The sequence below is a fragment of the Mesocricetus auratus genome, unplaced genomic scaffold (genome assembly GCF_017639785.1).
Source record: "Mesocricetus auratus isolate SY011 unplaced genomic scaffold, BCM_Maur_2.0 Super-Scaffold_100010, whole genome shotgun sequence".
Classification (NCBI taxonomy): domain Eukaryota; kingdom Metazoa; phylum Chordata; class Mammalia; order Rodentia; family Cricetidae; genus Mesocricetus; species Mesocricetus auratus.
In genome coordinates, this window is record NW_024429194.1 from 7835899 (window position 1) to 7852229 (window position 16331).

Here is a 16331-nt window from a genome sequence, read left to right on the forward strand (position 1 = left end):
TAAATGCTGCTGGCAGCCTTCCTTGAAAAGGTAAGATTTTTGAAAAAAACCTGACAGGTTATAAAGGACAAATACTTGTAGGTAGAGTTTCTGTTCCTCCTGGTCACGCAGCCGATTAGCCCCAAATAAGCACAAAAAGACATATTAATGTATAAACTGTTTGGCCAGTGGCTAGGGCTTCTTATTGGCTAGCTCTCTCTTAATTATTTTCCCATAGTTACTAATGTATGTATTTCTACATGTCCTTATCTTAACAGAGAATGCCTGGCATGTCTTATCTTCCTGATCTCTCATGACTTCCCTCTCTCTTCTTCTCCTTCCTCTTGTAGCCCCGCCTATACTTTCTGCCTAGTTACTGGCCAATCAGTGTTTTGTTCATCAACCAATAAGAGAAACGTATATAAAGAAGGACGCCCCTCATCAAATACTTGCAGTCGTTTTCTTCAGGAGTACTTGGGCAAAGCTCAGATTGGAAATGAGGATGAAGGAGGGTGAATCATGGGTAGCATCCCAGCTACCTTCCTTTCTATTGGATAGAGACACACCAGGAATTCTAGTGTTATTAAATGAGCAAGACATTTAGCACTGACAGGAAGGATCCCAGGGCTCAGAGTCTTGACACATAAACATCTCAAACAAGACCTTGCTAGCCTCCTCCCTTTCAAAGAAATGAGTACTTTCCATGCCATCTTATGCTGAATGTTGAGGGTATTAGGCGTGTTGATTCTTGTTTGGTTTGCTTATTTATTTCCCTAAATAAACACGTTGTTTTTCATACTCATTAACAAAAGAAATCATCTTAAATGAAAAGGGCAGAAAGCCTGAAGAAAGACCGGGGGAGTAACTTCCCCCATGTTCTAGGTTTACGTACAGCCCTCTGCTAGACACTAGTCCACCAAAGCACACAATTTATAGTTTTGGCTTCCCCATTTTTAGATTAGAACCTATAACTCAGACACATTATATGGTTTTCCTGGGTCACCTGCTGATAAGCAGGGACACTAGGATATGATTTCAGTTCTCACTGATACACCATCCAACCATATGCCCAGGTTGTTGGTAATAGTAGGACCTCAAAGGTTTTGTCTACCCAGGCTCTCTTCACATGGCTGAATGGATTCTAAGCCATGAGTGCAGAGACTGGAGCTAACATCATGATCAAGACACAACCTCACAGAAATGGACCATTGAGTTAGCCGTACATGACTCAGGAAACATCGCCTGTTCTCTCATCTGTGGATAGGGTAGTTATTTATTCATTAGTTTTATTATCTTTTTGCTTATTTCAGATGTCACAAAAGAGTAGCCTGGGGGCCATATTTGATTCACAGACAAGTTTTATTGGACTTTCCCCATTCTTAATTTTGCACTGTTGCTAACATTTAAAAGTGTTGGCTGCCAGCGTTTTTAAAATAGCAAGAGCTTTTCCAGGTAAAAGTCAGATTTCCCGCTTGCCTTGGAACTTCTGCAAATCTGGCAGTGTTGGGTCTCAATACCCAATTCAAGGAGTAGATGCAGAGGTAGGCACTTTGAAAGGAACTGAGCTGTCAGGCTCACAACTGGCTCATTCTGCTTAGTTATCCTCCCTTCCTGCACGGCTCCAAAGCACTGTGAAATATGTATAGTCTGCTCAAAAACAAAAATGCATGGAGGTGTTTCTAAGCTGGAAGCTGAATCAAATGGGCAAGATCCTTAACAATAGGAATCTCGATGTTTCCAACAAGACTAAGAAATTCTATGTATTCCTTTCCTTCTGTGTCTAGAAGCCTTGAAAATCAAGACTGTAGAGTAAGACGTCTTGTCTCTACTTGGTAGTCTGAGAAATAGTCAACAGCCTTTGTTTGAACACCTCAGGGACACCTGCTCATTTTTCAAATGGCTACAACCCTCAAAACTTTTCAGTGAACCCAAATCTAAATGGCTTTAAACATATAGTTACTGCTGGTGTAAACTTAAGGAAGTTAAAAATCGATGTGAAAGACAGTGACCCAGTCCTTTCAAATAAAGCTTGAATACAGCAGGGATTGGTATTAGAACTGTTTATGAGAGCTCTACTTATACAAAAGCAGGGGAAATTTGGCAGATAGAAAATAAAATTAATTAATAAAGCCCCCGAGACCCCTTTCCAGCTAAGCATTATCAGCTAGAAGGTTTTCCAAACAGAGTTGACCACAACATTCCCATCTCCATAAAGCTGTCTCCTGGCTTCTGGTTAATTAAATGCCAAAAGCCAAGCAAAGTGAAAAATATGAGTCCATGAGAGCTAAACAAAAGATTAAGGTAAGAGGCCTCCTAAGTGAAGCGTAGTTCTGTTCCTGGACCAAATAAATTCATTTCCAGATTCCAGTAAAACACAGCAAACAAATCAAATTCTACAATTTCCATTTTCTGGATAGTTTAGCAAGAAAGTATTACTCATCCTGACGTTCATACATGCCTACAACTCCTGGAACTTTTCAGTGAAATTGAATCCAAATGTTCCTTCCCATAAAACTTGCCATCTACTGATTCAAAACAGAATTCGATGTCAGCCTGGCACCACGTCAAGGAGCTATGATCATTAATTTTTTCCCACACTGTGTTCACTATACTTCTTCCCACTTCAGGTAGAGGTCATCTCATTCTATTGATTACAAGTCTGTATTCTGGAGAACCTGGTTCATTGGAATCGCAGTTTTGGAGTTCATAGGCCAGGTGTGAGAACTTTCCCTCCCAGCATTAGTGAAGAAGCTTGATCACATGCTCTTGTTTCCTACCTATTAGACTCTACCTATTAGAAGTTAGAGGCTTGATGAGCAGTTCTTGCAGAATGGTGCTCAGGGGAGGCAAACAGTTCCTCAGGAGCTGCCAGCAGGGATGTAATTGGTACGAAATGGAAATGAACAGTAGTCTCTCACTCGGACGTTTTCCCCTCTCTGACCCTGGAGTGTAGGCATAGGTGGTCAGAGGTATGCCACTTATTTCTCTTCTCAGTGGGTCCCTCTTGTTCCTTTGACTATACAAAGTCAGAGCTACATTCTAAGCAATAGGACAGAGTCAGGAAGAGGGAGGGGGTAGGTAAAAGAAAGGGAGGGAAGAGAGGAAATGATAGATTAAATAATAGATAGGAGATAGGAGATTGATTGATTGATAGATAGGATAGACAGACAGACAGATAGATGATAGATTTTCTATAATAACCCAAAGTCCCATGAGTCAGCTAAACCAAAAAAGACAGTTTATTCTTCCTTTTGTCTAGATTTTACTCCTAATGTAACTTGTTTTTGGAAGTTACAGTAAGTTAAATTGTTCATTAAGAAAATAATGATCAAAAGACATTTTTAAAACTCAAATATTAATTTTCAAATGTTGAGACCACTATTTCAATATAATATAAAATCATGACACTAATTCTTTTCTAAATACATTTTAAACAGTGACAATATTAGGAAAGAAAAGCACCTAAAATCTCCCACTCTACCACAATTATTTTAATTCTTACACATGGTATTTCATTAGCTTTAAAAATAAAATTTTAAATTCTTAGACAACTATACTTGATGTTTCTTAATGTCATCAAAAACCAGTCTCAGAAAAGACATGGTTGTGAAAATTTATGAGGCTGTTTATCAATGCACATAACCATTATGTATAGTATCTGTATAATTTCTTGTCTGTGATAACATGCACAATCACCGGCCTTGAGCAAAACCATGGAGTAAAATGTATGTCAAATCAGAAATGAGGAATCCCAGACATATCAACAGAAAGATTTGTTTCCACCAAAGCCTTTTTAAAAGAGATACATAATCATATACCCAACAAAGTGTTCTTTTCAAATATGTGCAAGGCAACAAAAATCTCTTCCAGTCTTATCTCTGAAGGTATCAAGAAAGTGATTATAATAAGATGAGGTGTAATATGGATTGCTCCTGCTCTGAAGGCTAAATAGTGCACTGAAGGTTTGAACCATAGACAAGACCATTTTTATATAGCCCAGGGAAAAGATTTGAGTAGAAAAGACATTATGGTCCTGAGGTCTGTGTTGGTCTGCTTGTGTCATGGTTAACTTCCTTATGTCCACCCGTTGTGTCTGCCCATTACCTCTTGCCCAACTCCAAGATCTCAGAACAGGCTGAGTACTCTTTAGTCATAATATATTAACTCATCCATCTCACATCCAGCCTCATCAAAATGTCTTCTCTCCCCCTTGCCCCATCACAACTCAGTAAATGATATCCCAGATCTTCAGAATTCTTGTGTGACCAGTAATCGCCTTTCTTTTTTTCTTTTACTTTCATTCCTAAATAGTTGACCAAACGTCTTCATTGATAATAGCATTTTCACTTCTCTGGTCCAGAACAGTGGTAATGGCCTCCTGAGCTATTTCTGTCACCACCTTTTGTCACCCTACCCAGCACAGCCTCTTCTCAACACAAAAGTCAATGGCACAAGTCACATTGTTTCCACTCCTCTGCCCCAAGTTTCCACAGTTGCCTTCTGTATCAGTTACTTTTCTATCTATGTGATGACATACCACACCCAAAAACAGCTTAGAAGAGAAAAAAGGTTCATTTTAGCTTTTAGTTCCAGAAGGGAACTGTAGGAATGGCATGACAGCAGGAGCCAGAGGTCAGCCTACAGAAGAAACAGAGGGGGTCACATTTCATCAGCTCACAAAGGAAAGATAGAAAGATGGATGGATGCAGTCGCAAAAAGACAAACATGGTATGTACTCACTCATATATGGATTTTAGACATGGATCAGGATAGTGCCAGTCTGTGCTTCCACAGATAGAGAGTCTGGGAAACAGGAAAGAACCTAAAAGATATGCATATATGCATAGTACCCAAGAGAAGAGGATGGAGACAAGATCCTCTGAATGGATGGGGAACACGGCGAGGGGTGGGGGGGGAGTGGGACGTGGGAAGAAGAGAGGGGGTGAAGAGGAAGGGAGTTGGTCATGGGGGAACAGGAAGTTGAGGGGGTGGGGGTAGGATAGGGGGAAGAGGGAATCATAGGTTCGAAGACAGATCAGGCACCAGAGTGACCCCGAGTGATCTAAAGGGATAACACCAATTGGCAAGCTAAGCAATAGTGGAGGGACCACCTCGAATGCCCATCCCTGATAATGAACTTGATGTCTATAACCATCCGGGAGCCTTCATCCTGTGACTGATGGAAGCAGAGGCAAACATACAATTAATCACTGAACTGAACCCAAGGAACCCAGTGACAGAGAGAGAGGAGTGATGAGCAAATTGGCAAAGAATGGGCTGGCAAAACCAGCAGAGACAGCTGATCTGAACAGGGGAGAGCTCTTGGACCCCAGACCGACAGTGGGGAGGCCAGCATGGGACTGATCTGGACCCCCCCAAATGTGAGTGTCAGTGAGAAGGCCTGGGCCCTGAGCTGTGGATCAGTGTCTATCCCTGGTATACAAACTGTCTTCGTGTGCCTATAGCACAAAGAGAGATGCTCTCTCAGCCTGGACTCTTAGGGGAGTGCCTGGACCCTACCAAGAGTAAAATGACAGACTCTAGATATCCCCTATGGGGAAGGATTTGGCAATAGGGTGGGAGGGAGGGGGGGAGGGTAGTTCGGGAGGAGGGGAGGGAGAGGGAACTGGGATTGACATGTAAAACAAGCTATTTAAAATTAAAATAAAAAATGATAAAAAGATGGATGGATGGAAGGATGGATGGACGTATGGATGGACTGATGGACAGACAGATGACATAGTTGGTAGATAGATGATAGATTGATGGATAGATAGATACATAGATACGTAGATACATAGATACATAAATGGATAGATAGATAGATACATAGATACATGGATAGATAGATAGATAGGTAGATAGATACATAGATACATAGATAGATAGGAGTCAAGCTATACAATTTCAAAGCCCACCCCCAGTGATACACTTCCTCCAGCAAAGCTGCCCCCCTAAAGGTTCTATAACCTTTCCCGAACAGTTTCACCAACTGGGAAGCAAATATTCAGGTACATGAACTTAAGGGGGGACATTTCTCATTCAAACAAGTACACCATCTCATACAGAATAGAAGCCTTGATCCTTACAGTGGTCTCTAGGATCAGTGTTATCTGCACCCCAAGAACTGATGCTCCTCTGTGCAGCCTTATTGGTCTACACAGACTTCCAACCAACAAGAGTGGAGTGATACCTTAAAAGCCCTCCCTGCCTGTTTTAATTCCATTGACACACTCTTGTCATGACTTACTGGTTGCTGTTGAAAATCAAATATCAATAGGGTCAGGTGACAACTTATAAAAAGTATAAGCATCTAACTAAAATGAAAGTTAAGTAGAATTTTTTATTATTATTCATTGACAGATTATCTATAGGCAGTCCTGGATGGCCTGGAACTCAGAGATTCACCTGCTTATCTTTGAGATAAGACATACACCACCATAAAAAATAAAAAAGAACTTATGCTCCACCAATCCATAGCCAGTCTCACTGTTCTGGTCTACCAGCCATTCTCAAACATTCCAGACACACTGGCTTCCTGTATTCTTTGTGAATGTGCCAGACGTGTTCCTCCTCAGGAACGGTATATCTGCCTCATGCTCTCGTGGACCCTCGGTCCCCGGGAGATTACATGCCTGCTCCCATCTCTTATATTCTTTAGGTCTTTGCTCAAATTCCACTTCCTCTTTGAGGGGTTCCCAGTCCATCTAATTAAAATTAGTGTCTTTGTCCCCACTGCCTATTTAACTTTCCTCCATGATACCTATGAGCACTTGACAAACTGTACAGACTGATTGTATACCTATTTGGCAGTCCATGCTAGAGTTTAAGTTCCATGAGGTTAGGATTATTTTCATATCCCCCAGTGTCTTGCTTGGGGTTTCTATTGCTGTGAAGAGACACCATGGACCAAGGCAACTCTTATAAAGGAATACATTTAATTGGGTGGCTCACATGTCAGATGTTCAGTCCATGATCATCATGGTGAGACATGGCAGCATGCAGGCAGATATGGTGCTGGAGAAGTAGCTAAGAGTCCTGCATCTTGTAGGCAACAGGAAGTGGTCTGAGACACTGGGTGGTATCTTGAGCATATATGAGACCTCAAAGCCTGCCCCCACAGTGACACACTTCCTCCAATGAGACCCACACCTACTCCAACAAGGCCATAGTCCCTAATGGTGCCACTCCCTTTGGGGACCATTTGCTTTTCAAACCACCACACCCAGTAACTATCTCATCTAGCAATAGCTGATTCCTCAAAGAGTGAGTTATGGGTTAGTTGGATTGGATGGGTTGGTGAGTGGATAGATGGCAAAATATAAATTTGCTCATTTCACATTTCATAAGAATATTCCTTGCCTCTAAAAGTTATTACTGAGAGTTGAGGAGAGGGGTTCGATGGATAAGAGCACTGATTGCTCTTCCAAAGACTGAGGCTCCAGTCCCAGCATCCATGTGGAGGGTCATATAGTGTAGCTCTCATTCTAGGGGATCTGATGCCTTCTTTTTGTCTCCATGGGCACTAGGCATGCAAGTGGTGCACAGACATATATGCAGGCAAAACACCGGTAAACATAAAATAAAATTAGTATTGAAATTAAAGGAAAATTATGTTATTAGTTTTAAGGTATAGATTTTAAAAGTCAATAAAAATCAAATGACCTACTGAACTCTCAGGGCTGGTAAGTGGAGAAAATAGTCTAGATGCCAGCTCTCTGACAAGTGAGTGGTGGCTCTTCCTATGCTGCTATTTTTAAAACTCTCCTGAATTTAGTTAAATGCTAAATTCAAAAAGGAATAAGATTAAGTAAATGTTTATATGAACAATCACCTTTTTTTTGAACATTAGTGTCATGAATAAGCAAACTGAAAATCATGAAAACAAGAAAATTAATTTAATTTCAGTCAACACTGATAAAATTTCAACTAGAACAAAAATATTTTAGGCTATTACATTGATTGCCCCTAGCAGACGATACTGGTATTTGTCTCCTCGGTAACTAGTATAAATTTCTGTACCTGCCTCACAGTTCACACCTTGGGTTTATCTTGTCTTTTCTCTACAGTTTTCTTTGTCTCAACACCCATGCCTGTCTACGGCATCCACAAATGCTATTTACCCAATTTCAGTTTTTCTCTTTTTATTCAAGCAGAAGAGCTCATATCTTAGGGGCTAAATCTTCAGGCACTGGCACAGTGTTTATTCATGATTTTCAAAACACTCCTTGTCACTCTATTATATAAGAGACCTCACTGTAAATATATGGCTTTGCCTCTACACTGTGAAAGCAATGAATGAGAAGGCGCCACGGGCTCCCCGGATAGTAAGTCATTAACTTACAGCTATCAAAGCCTTCCTGAATTAACTCTTAAATCCCACCCTGCCCATTCTTACCTCACTTCAAGCTTTCTTACTTCTCTGTGATCATCAGAAGAAAATATAGGTTGCTTCTTAGGGGGGAAAAACAGTGAAGGTCTCCATCTGTAAAGTCGTTATCTAAATTGTAATATTTTGGACTAAAATGAGAAATACTATATCAACTGAAAAGAACAATGAGCTTGGAATCATATCGGACCCTGCTAAGTTCTATGGCATTGGCCAAGTCATTTAACCAAAGGGTATTCATTTTTGCAACATAAAATTAAGGAGATTGTAGTAGACCCATGTAACTGGAGGTTCCTTGTCCCACCAGGTCCCTCTGCTGATCAGCCCCAAATAAACACACAGATGTTATATTAATTACAAAACTGTTGGCTGATGGCTAGGGCTTCTTACTGGCTAGCTCTGTCTTAATTACTAGCCCATTTCTATTCATCTATGTATTTCTACACGGCCTAGTCTTATCAGACAACTCCTAGCACTTCCTGTCTTCCTGGTCTCTACATGGCATCCCTCTTCACGGTCTCTCCCTGCATACCTTTCTCAGAATCCTTGTCATCTCCTAGTTCCACCTATGTTCCTGCCTCTATTGGCCAAACAGTGTCTTATTCATCAACTAGTAAGGAAAACATATATTCAGAGGGACAACCCCCATCAGACCCATCTTTCCAAGTTTTGTGTCCAACAAAACATTAGTTTTGTGTAATATTAAGAAAGAGCTATTTCATTTCATTCAACAGAGATTTATTGATTGACTACCACTTTAATTAGATGAGCCAGGATACATAATCTTGGATGCTATTTAGGTAGAGAGGGCCTCAGAACAGGAGGGGGCAAAGGGCAAGGAGAATACAATGACAAAACCAGGATACCAACCAATCGTCAATCAAACATCATGCCTCAGAAGCAACACTGAAAAGCTGTTTGGGAATTTTCAAGGGGTATTTAAAAAGCAGTCCAGAGACATGTTATATGTCAAACAGAATAAGTTACAAGGATTCTAAATAAAGACACTCTGGTAGAATTCCTGTAAGTCACCAACAGAAGCAGGGGAGTAAGGTCACATACAAAGGAAGGAGAACAGACTGCTGATTTCTAAAGAACAACAAAATCTTCATTACAGTGGATGGAATAAAAACCTTTAAAATTGCCAAGAGGCCCAGGTGTGCTTATAATCCCAGCACTCAGAGGCTGAAGCAAGAGGATTGCTCTAAGTTCAAGGTAAGCCTGTACTACATAATAAGTTCCAGAGCAACCATGGATAAATAGATCATTGCTCAAAAAAAGTATTAATTATCTTTCAAAGATGAAGCAACAGTAAGGACAGTTGTTTATGTATCCATGTGAATTCACTACATCTTTTACTACTAGGGAATGAGCCCCCAGGCAGAAGCTGAGAGTGGGAAGGAATGAAGAAAGCTTATATCCAAGAATGTCCCCTGCAGGTGAGTAATAGAGTGTGTTTTAGTAGACCCCTATATATAGCAGCCAATGGGATGATAAACGGAGTTTCAAAATAACCTGTACTACTAAGAAGACAGACTAAGTTTTAATTTTAGGTTTTAATACTGTAAATGTATTTGGGCAAAGCATCCCAGGGTGAATACTGGAATAAACAACTCAGGTGGCTTCCAAGGAGAAGAAAGGAAGATGCAAGATAAAACTGTCCGTTCAGTCGAGAACAAGATAAACTACCCGTTCAGTCAGAACAAAGGCAGAAGAGGCCGGGGAAAACAACAACGACAACACAACAAGCCCGGAGATAGTCCCAGCACGCCGAAGTCGTTTGGAATGTTGGCATGAGAAACGGCCATCAAGGAGGTAATGAAGGCAAACGCGACCTGGCATTCCTAGGATACTAGATAAATAAATAGCAAGTCAGCTCCTACCCAGTGCCAGCGTTCAGGGCCGTGGTTTAGAGACACTCGGGTAGATGGGGTTATGCAGTTGGAAAATTCTACCTTTGCCCTCGCATTTCGCTCCCTTGAAGTCTTGAACGTGAACTCCCATCCCCTTATCAGCGCTGTGCACTTCCTTCTAGGTGTGTCGGCTAAGGTGCCGCATCTGTAAACCACTGTTGTGGAGCGTGTCTGTCGGCACGCTAGAATTTCCCCATTTCCCACAGGGTTAGGCAGCAGCCGTTTTAATTTTTCACTTCACTTCGGCATTCTTGAGTGCTACTTAGCACATGAGATTGTATTTTATGACTGCCTTGATCAGCAAAGGGTTTGAGTTGTGCCAGCCCTCTCTACCAGATCCCCAGGCAGAACAGCTGCAAAACTTAATCTCGCCTTTGGTAATGAATTCATTCGTCTCATTTGTATGCAACTCAGGCCGACTAACCACAACTTTAAAGGAAAATGAGGGCTGATCTCTTTAAAGAGAGCGAATATGGAGCAGCCTGATCCCTGAGAGGCTCTGAGAGATTGAAGTTGTTCCGAGTCTCACCCCCAGGCTTTTACAAGCATAGAGCCACACAATCAGGAAGAGATTTGACCATCCTGTCAATCAAAGATGCTGCCAGCAAACCTCCCTCATTGCAATTGATTAGCCCAAGGCACCTATCTGAGGAGAGTAAAAAGAGCACCACTAGAAGTCAGCTCTGTTCGGTCTCTTAATCTTTTTGAGTCTCAATTTACTCATCTGTGAAGAAGGAGGATTCAAACATAATCACCTACCTACCAGCCTGATGTGTTAAGCTTTCATGGGCATCAAAATTACCCAGATAAATTATCTACTGACAGATGGCCGAGCCTACCTCCACAGTTTCTGATTCAGTGTTTCTCGGGCAGATCCTGTGAACCTTCATTTCTAGCAAGATCTCTCGCTGAGGCCGTTGACGCAAGACCACACTTGGAAGCCCTGCTCTGTGAAGGTCTCTTCCTACTGAATGACTGTACTCTGAAGCACTGAAAAATTCAAATACAGGATATACTTAATATTAAGTGAATATGCAAAGCAATTTCTGATAATTTGCATAAGCATCACGTGCATTATCATACCTCATTAGTGCACTGTAGATAAGAATCATTTGTAACGCTGAAAATCTGCCTTCAACAGTTAGTAAGCAGCCTTGGCACACACACAATTTACTTTTCTCAAGCAAAAATGCCCTTCACAAAATCTGTTAAATGTGCAAGGCTGACCCTTTACTGCGTACTGTGTGTACGCAGTAAAAAGAGTCACTTTTATGTTCATAGGTACCAGAGAAAAAGTTCAGCTCAGGTATTTATCTGTCTGACCAGCTCTCTCCTCACTCTTAGAATCCTTTATATATTTGGATAAAAACTGAACTGGGTTCTATAAAATTCATAAATTACTGCAAGTGACTTTTATCAAATTGTTTCTCAAATCCAATTGTTTTTTAAAGAAAAGGGCCGGGCAAGGGCATGGCTCAGTGCGAGCTGCTGTGCTCCGTTGGTGGTATAGGGCAAGAGGATGGCCGGTGGGGAAAACCGATACTGAAAATTCACCAGGACCGCTCGTCTGTGCATCTTCTCCCCACGGGTAAAGATCAGATCTACTCATATTAAGTCTAAGACTGCAAAATCCACATGAAGAAAATCCCGTGGATCACATCCGCCTAACAACAGCAACAAAAAGCCAACGCCACGAACAAAACAACTGCTGTTCACAACATTCTTCACAGCTCCCGGCACACAATACTGATGACGGCTCTAGAAGGGAACGTTGATATAATGACCTGAAGACCAGGACTCTCCTACCACCAGGTAGAAATGGCTGTGCCAACGCATTCTGCCATCTGGAATGGCAACTCAGGGTCCACAGCTCCCTGATGCACAGAAGATAAAGACCACATCTCCGGGCCAACGTTGTAAATGGGAACAAGAAGAAAGAAATTGAGTAGTTGCATGCTCTCCCAAGTGACTCTTTTTACGGCGCTGCTCATTTCTCCATCTGATTGAAATTCTATTAGAATATTCCAGAACTCCTTGAGGCTGGAAAGTCTTGGGCTACTGCATTCAATTGAACCACAAATACACATGTCTTAGTCTGTTCAGGCTGCTGTAACAAAATGCCATAAACTGGATACCAGATAAACATTAAATTTTTTTTGGACAATCCTATAAGCTAGAAAATCCAAGAACAAAGCTCTGGCTGTTCTGGGTCTACTTCTGGGTTTACAGGTGCTAGCGTCTTGCTGTTCTCTGACATGGTAAAAGGGATGAGGGTTTTCTCTTTGGCCTTTTTTATACAGACATTAACCCATTTTTTCCAGAGCAATGGATTCAAGACTAAACACCTCCCGACCACCCTACCTCCTAATGCTACCACCTTGGTTAGCTTTCAGCATCTAGGATTTAACTTGGGAGACAGAAACATTAGTCTGCAGTAATACTCTATGTCATAAACAGAGAGAAATTTTTGAAAGGAAAACAGCAAGATGTGGCACCCTAAAGAAGCTGCAGGATTTACAAGTCAAAAGTCCTGCCCCGTAAATTCCAGTAGAAACAGCATCAGAAAAGCCAGCCTGTGCACAGCTGACAAAGGTAATGTTATCTGGGGCCTTAGTACACTGTACCCACTTACGTGACTACGGCAAGGCACTTTTCCAAGATAACCAAGGGAGAAGCGACTTCATCTATTTCAGTAAGCACAGGGTCAAAACCCTGCTGCTGCGTAAGGGCTCTAAAATTAAACGCAGGCAATGCGGGGCTGAGAGGCATACCGTTAACTGTGGGGTGGAAAGCCTCGAGGCCCAGAGGCAGCCAAACCCTCTAGCTGCCATTTTTCTTCGTGCACAGCTCCATTGCCTTATAAAGGAGCCGGCAGGGCTCCAAACATGAGGTGTCGCCTGCAGCTGGCCTGCCATGGTTGAAATCCCAGTTCTGCCATAGAAGGGTGCTGACTTAGGCCAAGGCCCTCCAGTGTTTTGCACCTGTTTCCTCAACTACAAAATGTACCAAAGGGGAAATAAGTAGTTACTCGCCTAACAGCGTTTCTGCAAGATTAAAAGACTAACACAGTCAAATCGTGCCTGGCATAAAGTCAGTGTTATGACTAAGGTTTGCCTTTTGTGCTTTGTTCTGCAAACGCAGCAATGTCAAGGACTCAGTTACAGACAGTCACTGTGGACACTCTCCTTAAATCCCCTCACACAAAGGGTGGCACCTTCAGGACATTTTAGAGAACGGAACAGAGGGCAGAAACTTCTCCAGAGTGACTACCTGTCTGCAGAGCCAGAGTGACATCTCCCAGAATGCCTGCAGAGGTCAGCCAGAACAGCATTTGGAGTCTGGGACTCAACCTGTCACAAAACCTAAGCAGGAAACACTACCACAGAGCTTCGGCTAAGGTGCCCACCTAGCATGTGCTCCCTAATGCCCTCCCTCCAGGAATCAAGCCAGCCCTGCTTCAGAAACAGAGGCTGGCTAATTCCCAAGGCTCTAAACTATTAAGTGGCAGGAGTGTGACTTTCTGGCATGTGTGACTTGTGTCAGACACACCCTCTTTCCTCAGATCATGCTTTGTCTTCCATCCAAGGGCAGAGCTGAGAAACAGAAGTTCCTGCTGCTGGTGTCAGATATATGACTTGGAGGCGTCTTTTCACCTGTGACCAGCACCCTGTGGGGCTCAGCCACTGCTGTGGTGGCCACGTGTGTTACCTATACCCCCAATGGCAGCCTGATCTAGCAATGTGATAAATAATAAATAAATGAATAAATAATGTAAGCCGACCATGACCTAAAGCAACCAAGGGATGGAAGGGTTTAATTCATCTGCATTTCCAGGTCACCGTCCATCACTAAGTGAAATAAGGTTAGAAACTCACGGGAGGAACCTGGAGGCAGAGACTGTGGAGGCACGCCGCTTGCTTGGTGATTCACTCTGACCCGGCTCATACTCATCTAGCTTTCTTATAAAACCCGGAACCATCCGCCTGGGGATGCTTCTACCCACAGCAGACTAGGGTCTCCCGCATCAACTAAAAACATTCAAAACAGCCCTCCCAAACATGCCTATCGGCCATTATGACCCAGGCGATTCCTCAATATAAGCTTTTCTCTGAGGTGGTTCTAGACTGTGTGGAGTTGACAATTAAAGCTAATTAGGGCACGGCCCAAGTTTCTGGACTAGAAGTTTCTCCCCTGCGCTAGGGAGACCTTCTACCTAACACATAGTCCGATTGCTGGCCTCTTTGGCGCAGCCAAAATGATAGTCAAACCCCACTTCTGCCACTTCTCAGCTACGTGTCTCTAAGCAAAACTCCTGGGCTTTCAGTTCTGAGGACAAAGGTGCCTGGACTTGTGAGGAGGCTTGTATGAGATCAAGAGCCTAGCGCAGTCCAGCACAAACACAGAAGGCCAAGCCTGTGTTCAGCCAGGAGAATGGGAGTAGACAAGCGGATGGTCATGGAAGCTGTCTGACAGTACACGGCTCTCATTCCCTGCCACGGGTGTAACCATCCGCCCAGAAGCTTTAGTTCTCTTCTGGGGGCTAACAACCCCTATTGGTAATGAGAAAATTAAGAGGAAAACAACTCATTGCACATACGAGTGTGTGCGTGTGTATGCGCGTGTGTGGTGCATGTGCACGGGTGCATATGCGTGTGTGTGCATTATAAATGCATTTTAGGTGGGATAGTACTAACTGTTATCTGCATGTGTGGAGACCAGAGGTCAACATTATTTTTCTTCCTCTATCATCCCCACCATACTTTTTGAACCCAGAGCTCCCTGTTTTTGCAAGACTTGTTGGCCAGGGAATTCTAGGTACCTATCTATTTGTCTCTCCCATGGGAGTTTCAGGTGTCCGGTTGTCTGTAGTTACAGGCACATACCATCACTCACTGCTTTTAAAAGAAAATTACCTTAATTTTTAAGTGCTTGCAGTGCAACCACAAGCTTGTTTCTCCAGAAGCCATGGAAGTAGTGGGGGATGGGGGCCAGCAAAATGGCTCTGTGGGTTAAAGGCTGTCACTGTGCAGGTCTCATTGGTTCCTGGAACCCACATAAAGGTGGAAGGAAAGACTGTCTCCATAAAGTTGTTCTCGGCCTCCACAGGTACACCGCAGCATAGGGACTCCCCATCACACATACACAAGCTTGATAATAATGAATCAAAACACATTTAAAATGGTTCATAATGATCTATGTTTATTACATTAATAACGGGTAGGTGGGTGTCTACATGTACGCATGTGAGTGCAGGCACCCATGGGGATTGCCTGGATCTGGAGTTCCAACGGTTTGTGGGCTGCCTGACAGGGATTCTGGGAACTGAACTCAAGTCCTGGAAGAGCAGCAGTGTGTTCTAAACCACTGAGTCACCCCAGTCCCCAAACAATGTTACTCTTACTAAAACCTTTGCTTTTCAAGACGCTCATTTTCCCTGTACACTTATTAGTCATAAGAATTAATCTGCATTCCCATGCTGTGTGTGTGTGTGTGTGCAATCTTGATAGACTGAGTATTTTTCATAGACTATATATGTATCATATGAAACACAGATATACATGTGTGTGTTATATGTGTGTATCTACATATGTAGATGCATCTACAGGTGCACACACACGTGCATAATTTAAAGGCTTTTAGGACATCTACCTTTAGACCATTTTTAGGAACTCAGACGTGGGTTCCAGAGGAATTTCACTTTCTGTGAGTTAAGTATTGAACAACTGTACCTTCCTTTTTGGACTCAATTGTCTTTATTATCTCCTCAGGCTGAACTGGACTGTCAGGTCACACAGTTTTGTTGAATCAGCTCAATCTGTTCATTAAAGCCTTCCCATCTTTTCCACAGACGTGGGCTTAAGTGAGAGCAATTCAGACCTTATAAACTGGTGACATCCTCAGGTCCTCCAGGCCCTAGATCACTGATGGCCCCTCAGCCCACCCATGTCCTAAGACTTTATGAGAATGTTAATGATCAGCCCCTTGACACTACCTCTCCGCAACATTCCCAAGACCTTAGAATGGACAGAGCTGGGACATTGACATTCAGG

At 42.6% G+C, this 16331-nt stretch overlaps 1 long non-coding RNA gene across 7 annotated transcripts in view; it reads right to left on the minus strand.

Moving 5' to 3' along the window:
* The window catches only part of LOC121142725, a 190919-nt gene that overhangs the window by 98891 nt on the left and 75697 nt on the right, over positions 1 to 16331 (minus strand). For 6 of the 7 annotated variants that reach the window (XR_005879772.1, XR_005879767.1, XR_005879769.1 and 3 more), the window contains one exon: positions 11121 to 11271. The exons of the other annotated variant lie outside the window; for it this stretch is intronic. This is a non-coding gene — a long non-coding RNA (uncharacterized LOC121142725). The remainder of the gene's footprint in view (positions 1 to 11120; positions 11272 to 16331) is intronic. 7 annotated transcript variants of the gene reach the window in all.